We start from the raw sequence: 13718 nt of genomic DNA, 5'->3' as shown, positions 1-13718 counted from the left end.
GGGGTGGAGGAGCAGCAGCCAGCCTCCAGCAGCTGATGGCGGGGTGCAGGAGCAGCAGCCAGCCTCCAGCAGCTGATGGCGGGGTGCAGGAGCTGCAGGCAGCCTCCAGCAGCTGATGGAGGGGTGCAGGAGCTTCAGCCAGCCTCCAGCTGGTGATGGCGGGGTGGAGGAGCAGCAGCCAGCCTCCAGCAGCCAGCCTCCAGCTGCTGATGGCGGGGTGGAGGAACAGAAGCCTCCAGCAGCTGATGGCGGGGTGCAGGAGCAGCAGCCAGCCTCCAGCAGCTGGTGGCGGGGTGGAGGAGCAGAAGCCAGCCTCCAGCAGCTGATGGCGGGGTGGAGGAGCTGCAGCCAGCCTCCAGCAGCTGATGGCGGGGTGCAGGAGCTGCAGGCAGCCTCCAGCAGCTGATGGCGGGGTGCAGGAGCTGCAGGCAGCCTCCAGCAGCTGATGGCGGGGTGGAGGAGCTGCAGCCAGCCTCCAGCAGGTCATGGTGGGGTGGAGGAGCAGCAGCCAGCCTCAAGCAGCTGATGGCGGGGTGCAGGAGCAGCAGCCAGCCTCCAGCAGCTGATGGCGGGGTGCAGGAGCTGCAGGCAGCCTCCAGCAGCTGATGGCGGGGTGCAGGAGCTGCAGCCAGCCTCCAGCTGGTGATGGCGGGGTGGAGGAGCAGCAGCCAGCCTCCAGCTGCTGATGGCGGGGTGGAGGAACAGAAGCCTCCAGCAGCTGATGGCGGGGTGCAGGAGCTCCAGGCAGCCTCCAGCAGCTGATGGCGGGGTGCAGGAGCTGCAGCCAGCCTCCAGCTGGTGATGGCGGGGTGGAGGAGCTGCAGCCAGCCTCCAGCAGGTCATGGTGGGGTGGAGGAGCAGCAGCCAGCCTCCAGCAGCTGATGGCGGGGTGCAGGAGCAGCAGCCAGCCTCCAGCTGGTGATGGCGGGGTGGAGGAGCAGCAGCCAGCCTCCAGCTGCTGATGGCGGGGTGGAGGAACAGAAGCCTCCAGCAGCTGATGGCGGGGTGCAGGAGCTCCAGGCAGCCTCCAGCAGCTGATGGCGGGGTGCAGGAGCTGCAGCCAGTCTCCAGCTGGTGATGGCGGGGTGGAGGAGCAGCAGCCAGCCTCCAGCAGCCAGCCTCCAGCTGCTGATGGCGGGGTGGAGGAACAGAAGCCTCCAGCAGCTGATGGCGCGATGGAGGAGCTGCAGCCAGCCTCCAGCAGGTCATGGTGGGGTGGAGGAGCAGCAGCAAGCCTCCAGCAGCTGATGGCGGGGTGCAGGAGCAGCAGCCAGCCTCCAGCAGCTGATGGCGGGGTGCAGGAGCTCCAGGCAGCCTCCAGCAGCTGATGGCGGGGTGCAGGAGCTGCAGCCAGCCTCCAGCTGGTGATGGCGGGGTGGAGGAGCAGCAGCCAGCCTCCAGCTGCTGATGGCGGGGTGGAGGAACAGAAGCCTCCAGCAGCTGATGGCGGGGTGCAGGAGCTGCAGGCAGCCTCCAGCAGCTGATGGCGGGGTGCAGGAGCTGCAGCCAGCCTCCAGCTGGGGATGGCAGGGTGGAGGAGCAGCAGCCAGCCTCCAGCAGCCAGCCTCCAGCTGCTGATGGCGGGGTGGAGGAACAGAAGCCTCCAGCAGCTGATGGCGGGGTGCAGGAGCTCCAGGCAGCCTCCAGCAGCTGATGGCGGGGTGCAGGAGCTCCAGGCAGCCTCCAGCAGCTGATGGCGGGGTGCAGGAGCTGCAGCCAGCCTCCAGCAGCCAGCCTCCAGCTGCTGATGGCGGGGTGGAAGAACAGAAGCCTCCAGCAGCTCATGGCGGGGTGCAGGAGCAGCAGCCAGCCTCCAGCAGCTGATGGCGGGGTGGAGGAGCTGCAGCCAGCCTCCAGCAGTTGATGGCGGGGTGCAGGAGCTGCAGGCAGCCTCCAGCAGCTGATGGCGGGGTGCAGGAGCTGCAGGCAGCCTCCAGCAGCTGATGGCGAGCTGAAGGAGCTGCAGCCAGCCTCCAGCAGGTCATGGTGGGGTGGAGGAGCAGCAGCCAGCCTCCAGCAGCTGATGGCGGGGTGCAGGAGCAGCAGCCAGCCTCCAGCAGCTGATGGCGGGGTGCAGGAGCTGCAGGCAGCCTCCAGCAGCTGATGGTGGGGTGCAGGAGCTGCAGCCAGCCTCCAGCTGGTGATGGCGGGGTGGAGGAGCAGCAGCCAGCCTCCAGCAGCCAGCCTCCAGCTGCTGATGGCGGGGTGGAGGAACAGAAGCCTCCAGCAGCTGATGGCGGGATGCAGGAGCTCCAGGCAGCCTCCAGCAGCTGATGGGGGGGTGCAGGAGCTGCAGCCAGCCTCCAGCTGGTGATGGCGGGGTGGAGGAGCAGCAGCCTCCAGCAGCTGATGGCGGGGTGCCGGAGCAGCAGCCAGCCTCCAGCAGCTGGTGGCGGGGTGGAGGAGCAGAAGCCAGCCTCCAGCAGCTGATGGCGGGGTGGAGGAGCTGCAGCCAGCCTCCAGCAGCTGATGGCGGGGTGCAGGAGCTGCAGGCAGCCTCCAGCAGCTGATGGCGGGGTGCAGGAGCTGCAGGCAGCCTCCAGCAGCTGATGGCGGGGTGGAGGAGCTGCAGCCAGCCTCCAGCAGGTCATGGTGGGGTGGAGGAGCAGCAGCCAGCCTCCAGCAGCTGATGGCGGGGTGGAGGAGCTGCAGCCAGCCTCCAGCAGGTCATGGTGGGGTGCAGGAGCAGCAGCCAGCCTCCAGCAGCTGATGGCGGGGTGCAGGAGCTGCAGGCAGCCTGCAGCAGCTGATGGCGGGGTGCAGGAGCTGCAGCCAGCCTCCAGCTGGTGATGGCGGGGTGGAGGAGCAGCAGCCAGCCTCCAGCTGCTGATGGCGGGGTGGAGGAACAGAAGCCTCCAGCAGCTGATGGCGGGGTGCAGGAGCTCCAGGCAGCCTCCAGCAGCTGATGGCGGGGTGCAGGAGCTGCAGCCAGCCTCCAGCTGGTGATGGCGGGGTGGAGGAGCAGCAGCCAGCCTCCAGCAGCCAGCCTCCAGCTGCTGATGGCGGGGTGGAGGAACAGAAGCCTCCAGCAGCTGATGGCGGGGTGCCGGAGCAGCAGCCAGCCTCCAGCAGCTGGTGGCGGGGTGGAGGAGCAGAAGCCAGCTTCCAGCAGTTGATGGCGGGGTGGAGGAGCTGCAGCCAGCCTCCAGCAGCTGATGGCGGGGTGCAGGAGCTGCAGGCAGCCTCCAGCAGCTGATGGCGGGGTGCAGGAGCTGCAGGCAGCCTCCAGCAGCTGATGGCGGGGTGGAGGAGCTGTAGCCAGCCTCCAGCAGGTCATGGTGGGGTGGAGGAGCAGCAGCCAGCCTCCAGCAGCTGATGGCGGGGTGCAGGAGCAGCAGCCAGCCTCCAGCAGCTGATGGCGGGGTGCAGGAGCTGCAGGCAGCCTCCAGCAGCTGATGGCGGGGTGCAGGAGCTGCAGCCAGCCTCCAGCTGGTGATGGCGGGGTGGAGGAGCAGCATCCAGCCTCCAGCAGCCAGCCTCCAGCTGCTGATGGCGGGGTGGAGGAACAGAAATCTCCAGCAGCTGATGGCGGGGTGCAGGAGCAGCAGGCAGCCTCCAGCAGCTGATGGCGGGGTGCAGGAGCTGCAGCCAGCCTCCAGCTGGTGATGGCGGGTTGGAGGAGCAGCAGCCAGCCTCCAGCAGCTGATGGCGGGGTGCAGGAGCTGCAGGCAGCCTCCAGCAGCTGATGGCGGGGTGCAGGAGCTGCAGGCAGCCTCCAGCAGCTGATGGCGGGGTGCAGGAGCTGCAGCCAGCCTCCAGCTGGTGATGGCGGGGTGGAGGAGCAGCAGCCAGCCTCCAGCAGCTGATGGCGGGGTGCAGGAGCTGCAGGCAGCCTCCAGCAGCTGATGGCGGGGTGCAGGAGCTGCAGGCAGCCTCCAGCAGCTGATGGCGGGGTGGAGGAGCTGCAGCCAGCCTCCAGCAGGTCATGGTGGGGTGGAGGAGCAGCAGCCAGCCTCCAGCGGCTGATGGCGGGGTGCAGGAGCAGCAGCCAGCCTCCAGCAGGTCATGGTGGGGTGGAGGAGCAGCAGCCAGCCTCCAGCAGCTGATGGCGGGGTGCAGGAGCAGCAGCCAGCCTCCAGCAGCTGATGGCGGGGTGCAGGAGCTGCAGGCAGCCTCCAGCAGCTGATGGCGGGTGCAGGAGCTGCAGCCAGCCTCCAGCTGGTGATGGCGGGGTGGAGGAGCAGCAGCCAGCCTCCAGCTGCTGATGGCGGGGTGGAGGAACAGAAGCCTCCAGCAGCTGATGGCGGGATGCAGGAGCTCCAGGCAGCCTCCAGCAGCTGATGGCGGGGTGCAGGAGCTGCAGCCAGCCTCCAGCTGGTGATGGCGGGGTGGAGGAGCAGCAGCCAGCGTCCAGCAGCCAGCCTCCAGCTGCTGATGGCGGGGTGGAGGAACAGAAGCCTCCAGCAGCTGATGGCGGGGTGCCGGAGCAGCAGCCAGCCTCCAGCAGCTGGTGGCGGGGTGGAGGAGCAGAAGCCAGCCTCCAGCAGCTGATGGCGGGGTGGAGGAGCTGCAGCCAGCCTCCAGCAGCTGATGGCGGGGTGCAGGAGCTGCAGGCAGCCTCCAGCAGCTGATGGCGGGGTGCAGGAGCTGCAGGCAGCCTCCAGCAGCTGATGGCGGGGTGGAGGAGCTGCAGCCAGCCTCCAGCAGGTCATGGTGGGGTGGAGGAGCAGCAGCCAGCCTCCAGCAGCTGATGGCGGGGTGGAGGAGCTGCAGCCAGCCTCCAGCAGCTGATGGCGGGGTGGAGGAGCTGCAGCCAGCCTCCAGCAGGTCATGGTGGGGTGCAGGAGCAGCAGCCAGCCTCCAGCAGCTGATGGCGGGGTGCAGGAGCTGCAGGCAGCCTGCAGCAGCTGATGGCGGGGTGCAGGAGCTGCAGCCAGCCTCCAGCTGGTGATGGCGGGGTGGAGGAGCAGCAGCCAGCCTCCAGCTGCTGATGGCGGGGTGGAGGAACAGAAGCCTCCAGCAGCTGATGGCGGGGTGCAGGAGCTCCAGGCAGCCTCCAGCAGCTGATGGCGGGGTGCAGGAGCTGCAGCCAGCCTCCAGCTGGTGATGGCGGGGTGGAGGAGCAGCAGCCAGCCTCCAGCAGCCAGCCTCCAGCTGCTGATGGCGGGGTGGAGGAACAGAAGCCTCCAGCAGCTGATGGCGGGGTGCCGGAGCAGCAGCCAGCCTCCAGCAGCTGGTGGCGGGGTGGAGGAGCAGAAGCCAGCTTCCAGCAGTTGATGGCGGGGTGGAGGAGCTGCAGCCAGCCTCCAGCAGCTGATGGCGGGGTGCAGGAGCTGCAGGCAGCCTCCAGCAGCTGATGGTGGGGTGCAGGAGCTGCAGGCAGCCTCCAGCAGCTGATGGCGGGGTGGAGGAGCTGTAGCCAGCCTCCAGCAGGTCATGGTGGGGTGGAGGAGCAGCAGCCAGCCTCCAGCAGCTGATGGCGGGGTGCAGGAGCAGCAGCCAGCCTCCAGCAGCTGATGGCGGGGTGCAGGAGCTGCAGGCAGCCTCCAGCAGCTGATGGCGGGGTGCAGGAGCTGCAGCCAGCCTCCAGCTGGTGATGGCGGGGTGGAGGAGCAGCATCCAGCCTCCAGCAGCCAGCCTCCAGCTGCTGATGGCGGGGTGGAGGAACAGAAGCCTCCAGCAGCTGATGGCGGGGTGCAGGAGCAGCAGGCAGCCTCCAGCAGCTGATGGCGGGGTGCAGGAGCTGCAGCCAGCCTCCAGCTGGTGATGGCGGGTTGGAGGAGCAGCAGCCAGCCTCCAGCAGCTGATGGCGGGGTGCAGGAGCTGCAGGCAGCCTCCAGCAGCTGATGGCGGGGTGCAGGAGCTGCAGGCAGCCTCCAGCAGCTGATGGCGGGGTGCAGGAGCTGCAGCCAGCCTCCAGCTGGTGATGGCGGGGTGGAGGAGCAGCAGCCAGCCTCCAGCAGCTGATGGCGGGGTGCAGGAGCTGCAGGCAGCCTCCAGCAGCTGATGGCGGGGTGCAGGAGCTGCAGGCAGCCTCCAGCAGCTGATGGCGGGGTGGAGGAGCTGCAGCCAGCCTCCAGCAGGTCATGGTGGGGTGGAGGAGCAGCAGCCAGCCTCCAGCGGCTGATGGCGGGGTGCAGGAGCAGCAGCCAGCCTCCAGCAGCTGATGGCGGGGTGCAGGAGCTGCAGGCAGCCTCCAGCAGCTGGTGGCGGGGTGCAGGAGCTGCAGCCAGCCTCCAGCTGGTGATTGCGGGGTGGAGGAGCAGCAGCCAGCCTCCAGCAGCCAGCCTCCAGCTGCTGATGGCGGGGTGGAGGAAATGAAGCCTCCAGCAGCTGATGGCAGGGTGCAGGAGCTCCAGGCAGCCTCCAGCAGCTGATGGCGGGGTGCAGGAGCTGCAGCCAGCCTACAGCTGGTGATGGCGGGGTGGAGGAGCAGCAGCGAGCCTCCAGCAGCCAGCCTCCAGCTGCTGATGGCGGGGTGGAGGAACAGAAGCCTCCAGCAGCTGATGGCGGGGTGCAGGAGCAGCAGCCAGCCTCCAGCAGCTGGTGGCGGGGTGGAGGAGCAGAAGCCAGCCTCCAGCAGCTGATTGCGGGGTGGAGGAGCTGCAGCCAGCCTCCAGCAGCTGATGGCGGGGTGCAGGAGCTGCAGGCAGCCTCCAGCAGCTGATGGCGGGGTGCAGGAGCTGCAGGCAGCCTCCAGCAGCTGATGGCGGGGTGGAGGAGCTGCAGCCAGCCTCCAGCATGTCATGGTGGGGTGGAGGAGCAGCAGCCAGCCTCCAGCAGCTGATGGCGGGGTGCAGGAGCAGCAGCCAGCCTCCAGCAGCTGATGGCGGGGAGAAGGAGCTGCAGGCATCCTCCAGCAGCTGATGACGGGGTGCAGGAGCTGCAGCCAGCCTCCAGCTGGTGATGGCGGGGTGGAGGAGCAGCAGCCAGCCTCCAGCAGCCAGCCTCCAGCTGCTGATGGCGGGGTGGAGGAACAGAAGCCTCCAGCAGCTGATGGCGGGGTGCAGGAGCTCCAGGCAGCCTCCAGCAGCTGATGGCGGGGTGCAGGAGCTGCAGCCAGCCTCCAGCTGGTGATGGCGGGGTGGAGGAGCAGCAGCCAGCCTCCAGCAGCCAGCCTCCAGCTGCTGATGGCGGGGTGGAGGAACAGAAGCCTCCAGCAGCTGATGGCGGGGTGCAGGAGCAGCAGCCAGCCTCCAGCAGCTGGTGGCGGGGTGGAGGAGCAGAAGCCAGCCTCCAGCAGCTGATGGCGGGTTGGAGGAGCTGCAGCCAGCCTCCAGCAGCTGATGGCGGGGTGCAGGAGCTGCAGGCAGCCTCCAGCAGCTGATGGCGGGGTGCAGGAGCTGCAGCCAGCCTCCAGCACCTGATGGCGGGGTGGAGGAGCTGCAGCCAGCCTCCAGCAGGTCATGGTGGGGTGGAGGAGCAGCAGCCAGCCTCCAGCAGCTGATGGCGGGGTGCAGGAGCTGCAGGCAGCCTCCAGCTGGTGATGGCGGGGTGGAGGAGCAGCAGCCAGCCTCCAGCAGCCAGCCTCCAGCTGCTGATGGCGGGGTGGAGGAACAGAAGCCTCCAGCAGCTGATGGCGGGGTGCAGGAGCTCCAGGCAGCCTCCAGCAGCTGATGGCGGGGTGCAGGAGCTGCAGCCAGCCTCCAGCTGGTGATGGCGGGGTGGAGGAGCAGCAGCCAGCCTCCAGCAGCCAGCCTCCAGCTGCTGATGGCGGGGTGGAGGAACAGAAGCCTCCAGCAGCTGATGGCGGGGTGCAGGAGCTGCAGGCAGCCTCCAGCAGCTGATGGCGGGGTGCAGGAGCTGCAGCCATCCTCCAGCTGGTGATGGCGGGGTGGAGGAGCAGCATCCAGCCTCCAGCAGCCAGCCTCCAGCTGCTGATGGCGGGGTGGAGGAACAGAAGCCTCCAGCAGCTGATGGCGGGGTGCAGGAGCTCCAGGCAGCCTCCAGCAGCTGATGGCGGGGTGCAGGAGCTGCAGCCAGCCTCCAGCTGGTGATGGCGGGGTGGAGGAGCAGCAGCCAGCCTCCAGCAGCTGATGGCGGGGTGCAGGAGCTGCAGGCAGCCTCCAGCAGCTGATGGCGGGGTGCAGGAGCTGCAGCCAGCCTCCAGCTGGTGATGGCGGGGTGGAGGAGCAGCAGCCAGCCTCCAGCAGCCAGCCTCCAGATGCTGATGGCGGGGTGGAGGAACAGAAGCCTCCAGCAGCTGATGGCGGGGTGCAGGAGCTGCAGCCAGCCTCCAGCTGGTGATGGCGGGGTGGAGGAGCAGCAGCCAGCCTCCAGCAGCCAGCCTCCAGCTGCTGATGGCGGGGTGGAGGAACAGAAGGCTCCAGCAGCTGATGGCGGGGTGCAGGAGCTCCAGGCAGCCTCCAGCAGCTGATGGCGGGGTGCAGGAGCTGCAGCCAGCCTCCAGCTGGTGATGGCGGGGTGGAGGAGCAGCAGCCAGCCTCCAGCAGCCAGCCTCCAGCTGCTGATGGCGGGGTGGAGGAACAGAAGCCTCCAGCAGCTGATGGCGGGGTGCAGGAGCAGCAGCCAGCCTCCAGCAGCTGGTGGCGGGGTGGAGGAGCAGAAGCCAGCCTCCAGCAGCTGATGGCGGGTTGGAGGAGCTGCAGCCAGCCTCCAGCAGCTGATGGCGGGGTGCAGGAGCTGCAGGCAGCCTCCAGCAGCTGATGGCGGGGTGCAGGAGCTGCAGCCAGCCTCCAGCACCTGATGGCGGGGTGGAGGAGCTGCAGCCAGCCTCCAGCAGGTCATGGTGGGGTGGAGGAGCAGCAGCCAGCCTCCAGCAGCTGATGGCGGGGTGCAGGAGCTGCAGGCAGCCTCCAGCTGGTGATGGCGGGGTGGAGGAGCAGCAGCCAGCCTCCAGCAGCCAGCCTCCAGCTGCTGATGGCGGGGTGGAGGAACAGAAGCCTCCAGCAGCTGATGGCGGGGTGCAGGAGCTCCAGGCAGCCTCCAGCAGCTGATGGCGGGGTGCAGGAGCTGCAGCCAGCCTCCAGCTGGTGATGGCGGGATGGAGGAGCAGCAGCCAGCCTCCAGCAGCCAGCCTCCAGCTGCTGATGGCGGGGTGGAGGAACAGAAGCCTCCAGCAGCTGATGGCGGGGTGCAGGAGCTGCAGGCAGCCTCCAGCAGCTGATGGCGGGGTGCAGGAGCTGCAGCCATCCTCCAGCTGGTGATGGCGGGGTGGAGGAGCAGCATCCAGCCTCCAGCAGCCAGCCTCCAGCTGCTGATGGCGGGGTGGAGGAACAGAAGCCTCCAGCAGCTGATGGCGGGGTGCAGGAGCTCCAGGCAGCCTCCAGCAGCTGATGGCGGGGTGCAGGAGCTGCAGCCAGCCTCCAGCTGGTGATGGCGGGGTGGAGGAGCAGCAGCCAGCCTCCAGCAGCTGATGGCGGGGTGCAGGAGCTGCAGGCAGCCTCCAGCAGCTGATGGCGGGGTGCAGGAGCTGCAGCCAGCCTCCAGCTGGTGATGGCGGGGTGGAGGAGCAGCAGCCAGCCTCCAGCAGCCAGCCTCCAGATGCTGATGGCGGGGTGGAGGAACAGAAGCCTCCAGCAGCTGATGGCGGGGTGCAGGAGCTCCAGGCAGCCTCCAGCAGCTGATGGCGGGGTGGAGGAGCAGCAGCCAGCCTCCAGCAGCTGATGGCGGGGTGCAGGAGCTGCAGGCAGCCTCCAGCAGCTGATGGCGGGGTGCAGGAGCTGCAGCCAGCCTCCAGCTGGTGATGGCGGGGTGGAGGAGCAGCAGCCAGCCTCCAGCAGCCAGCCTCCAGCTGCTGATGGTGGGGTGGAGGAACAGAAGCCTCCAGCAGCTGATGGCGGGGTGCAGGAGCTCCAGGCAGCCTCCAGCAGCTGATGGCGGGGTGCAGGAGCTGCAGCCAGCCTCCAGCTGGTGATGGCGGGGTGGAGGAGCAGCAGCCAGCCTCCAGCAGCCAGCCTCCAGCTGCTGATGGCGGGGTGGAGGAACAGAAGCCACCAGCATCTGATGGCGGGGTGCAGGAGCAGCAGCCAGCCTCCAGCAGCTGGTGGCGGGGTGGAGGAGCAGAAGCCAGCCTCCAGCTGCTGATGGCGGGGTGGAGGAACAGAAGCCTCCAGCAGCTGATGGCGGGGTGCCGGAGCAGCAGCCAGCCTCCAGCAGCTGATGGCGGGGTGGAGGAGCTGCAGCCAGCCTCCACTAGCTGATGGCGGGGTGCAGGAGCTGCAGCCAGCCTCCAGCAGCTGATGGCGGGGTGCAGGAGCTGCAGGCAGCCTCCAGCAGCTGATGGCGGGGTGGAGGAGCTGTAGCCAGCCTCCAGCAGGTCATGGTGGGGTGGAGGAGCAGCAGCCAGCCTCCAGCAGCTGATGGTGGGGTGCAGGAGCAGCAGCCAGCCTCCAGCAGCTGATGGCGGGGTGCAGGAGCTGCAGGCAGCCTCCAGCAGCTAATGGCGGGGTGCAGGAGCTGCAGCCAGCCTCCAGCTGGTGATGGCGGGGTGGAGGAGCAGCATCCAGCCTCCAGCAGCCAGCCTCCAGCTGCTGATGGCGGGGTGGAGGAACAGAAGCCTCCAGCAGCTGATGGCGGGGTGCAGGAGCAGCAGGCAGCCTCCAGCAGCTGATGGCGGGGTGCAGGAGCTGCAGCCAGCCTCCAGCTGGTGATGGCGGGGTGGAGGAGCAGCAGCCAGCCTCCAGCAGCTGATGGCGGGGTGCAGGAGCTGCAGGCAGCCTCCAGCAGCTGATGGCGGGGTGCAGGAGCTGCAGGCAGCCTCCAGCAGCTGATGGCGGGGTGCAGGAGCTGCAGCCAGCCTCCAGCTGGTGATGGCGGGGTGGAGGAGCAGCAGCCAGCCTCCAGCAGCTGATGGCGGGGTGCAGGAGCTGCAGGCAGCCTCCAGCAGCTGATGGCGGGGTGCAGGAGCTGCAGGCAGCCTCCAGCAGCTGATGGCGGGGTGGAGGAGCTGCAGCCAGCCTCCAGCAGGTCATGGTGGGGTGGAGGAGCAGCAGCCAGCCTCCAGCGGCTGATGGCGGGGTGCAGGAGCAGCAGCCAGCCTCCAGCAGCTGATGGCGGGGTGCAGGAGCTGCAGGCAGCCTCCAGCAGCTGGTGGCGGGGTGCAGGAGCTGCAGCCAGCCTCCAGCTGGTGATTGCGGGGTGGAGGAGCAGCAGCCAGCCTCCAGCAGCCAGCCTCCAGCTGCTGATGGCGGGGTGGAGGAAATGAAGCCTCCAGCAGCTGATGGCGGGGTGCAGGAGCTGCAGGCAGCCTCCAGCAGCTGATGGCGGGGTGCAGGAGCTGCAGCCAGCCTCCAGCTGGTGATGGCGGGGTGGAGGAGCAGCAGCCAGCCTCCAGCAGCCAGCCTCCAGATGCTGATGGCGGGGTGGAGGAACAGAAGCCTCCAGCAGCTGATGGCGGGGTGCAGGAGCTCCAGGCAGCCTCCAGCAGCTGATGGCGGGGTGGAGGAGCTGCAGCCAGCCTCCAGCTGGTGATTGCGGGGTGGAGGAGCAGCAGCCAGCCTCCAGCAGCTGATGGCGGGGTGCAGGAGCTGCAGGCAACCTCCAGCAGCTGATGGCGGGGTGCAGGAGCTGCAGCCAGCCTCCAGCTGGTGATGGCGGGGTGGAGGAGCAGCAGCCAGCCTCCAGCAGCCAGCCTCCAGCTGCTGATGGCAGGGTGGAGGAACAGAAGCCTCCAGCAGCTGATGGCGGGGTGCAGGAGAAGCAGCCAGCCTCCAGCAGCTGGTGGCGGGGTGGAGGGGCAGAAGCCAGCCTCCAGCTGCTGATGGCGGGGTGGAGGAACAGAAGCCTCCAGCAGCTGATGGCGGGGTGCCAGAGCAGCAGCCAGCCTCCAGCAGCTGATGGCGGGGTGGAGGAGCTGCAGCCAACCTCCAGCAGCTGATGGCGGGGTTGCAGGAGCTGCAGCCAGCCTCCAGCAGCTGATGGCGGGGTGCAGGAGCTGCAGGCAGCCTCCAGCAGCTGATGGCGGGGTGGAGGAGCTGCAGCCAGCCTCCAGCAGGTCATGGTGGGGTGGAGGAGCAGCAGCCAGCCTCCAGCAGCTGATGGCGGGGTGCAGGAGCAGCAGCCAGCCTCCAGCAGCTGATGGCGGGGTGCAGGAGCTGCAGGCAGCCTCCAGCAGCTGATGGCGGGGTGCAGGAGCTGCAGCCAGCCTCCAGCTGGTGATGGCGGGGTGGAGGAGCAGCAGCCAGCCTCCAGCAGCCAGCCTCCAGCTGCTGATGGCGGGGTGGAGGAACAGAAGCCTCCAGCAGCTGATGGCGGGGTGCAGGAGCTCCAGGCAGCCTCCAGCAGCTGATGGCGGGGTGCAGGAGCTGCAGCCCGCCTCCAGCTGGTGATGGCGGGGTGGAGGAGCAGCAGCCAGCCTCAAGCAGCCAGCCTCCAGCAGCTGATGGCGGGGTGCAGGAGCAGCAGCCAGCCTCCAGCAGCTGGTGGCGGGGTGGAGGAGCAGAAGCCAGCCTCCAGCAGCTGATGGCGGGGTGGAGGAGCTGCAGCCAGCCTCCAGCAGCTGATGGCGGGGTGCAGGAGCTGCAGGCAGCCTCCAGCAGCTGATGGCGGGGTGCAGGAGCTGCAGGCAGCCTCCAGCAGCTGATGGCGGGGTGCAGGAGCTGCAGGCAGCCTCCAGCAGCTGATGGCGGGGTGCAGGAGCTGCAGCCAGCCTCCAGCTGGTGATGGCGGGGTAGAGGAGCAGCAGCCAGCCTCCAGCAGCCAGCCTCCAGCTGCTGATGGCGGGGTGGAGGAACAGAAGCCTCCAGCAGCTGATGGCGGGGTGCAGGAGCTCCAGGCAGCCTCCAGCAGCTGATGACGGGGTGCAGGAGCTGCAGCCAGCCTCCAGATGGTGATGGCGGGGTGGAGGAGCAGCAGCCAGCCTCCATTAGCCAGCCTCCAGCTGCTGATGGCGGGGTGGAGGAGCAGAAGCCAGCCTCCAGCAGCTGATGGCGGGGTGGAGGAGCTGCAGCCAGCCTCCAGCAGCTGATGGCGGGGTGCAGGAGCTGCAGGCAGCCTCCAGCAGCTGATGGTGGGGTGCAGGAGCTGCAGGCAGCCTCAAACTGGTGATGGCGGGGTGGAGGAGCAGCAGCCAGCCTCCAGCAGCCAGCCTCCAGCTGCTGATGGCGGGGTGGAGGAACAGAAGCCTCCAGCAGCTGATGGCGGGGTGCAGGAGCTCCAGGCAGCCTCCAGCAGCTGATGGCGGGGTGCAGGAGCTGCAGCCAGCCTCCAGCTGGTGATGGCGGGGTGGAGGAGCAGCAGCCAGCCTCCAGCAGCCAGCCTCCAGCTGCTGATGGCGGGGTGGAGGAACGGAAGCCTCCAGCAGCTGATGGCGGGGTGCAGGAGCAGCAGCCAGCCTCCAGCAGCTGGTGCCGGGGTGGAGGAGCAGAAGCCAGCCTCCAGCAGCTGATGGCGGGGTGGAGGAGCTGCAGCCAGCCTCCAGCAGCTGATGGCGGGGTGCAGGAGCTGCAGGCAGCCTCCAGCAGCTGATGGCGGGGTGCAGGAGCTGCAGGCAGCCTCCAGCAGCTGATGGTGGGGTGGAGGAGCTGCAGCCAGCCTCCAGCAAGTCATGGTGGGGTGGAGGAGCAGCAGCCAGCCTCCAGCAGCTGATGGCGGCGTGCAGGAGCAGCAGCCAGCCTCCAGCAGCTGATGGCGGGGAGAAGGAGCTGCAGGCAGCCTCCAGCAGCTGATGGCGGGGTGCAGGAGCTGCAGCCAGCCTCCAGCTGGTGATGGCGGGGTGGAGGAGCAGCAGCCAGCCTCCAGCAGCCAGCCTCCAGCTGCTGATGGCGGGGTGGAGGAACAGAAGCCTCCAGCAGCTGATGGCGGGGTGCAGGAGCTCC

This window comes from Nothobranchius furzeri, unplaced genomic scaffold (genome assembly GCF_043380555.1).
Source record: "Nothobranchius furzeri strain GRZ-AD unplaced genomic scaffold, NfurGRZ-RIMD1 Scf022, whole genome shotgun sequence".
Lineage (NCBI taxonomy): Eukaryota > Metazoa > Chordata > Actinopteri > Cyprinodontiformes > Nothobranchiidae > Nothobranchius > Nothobranchius furzeri.
This window is presented reverse-complemented; position numbering follows the sequence as displayed.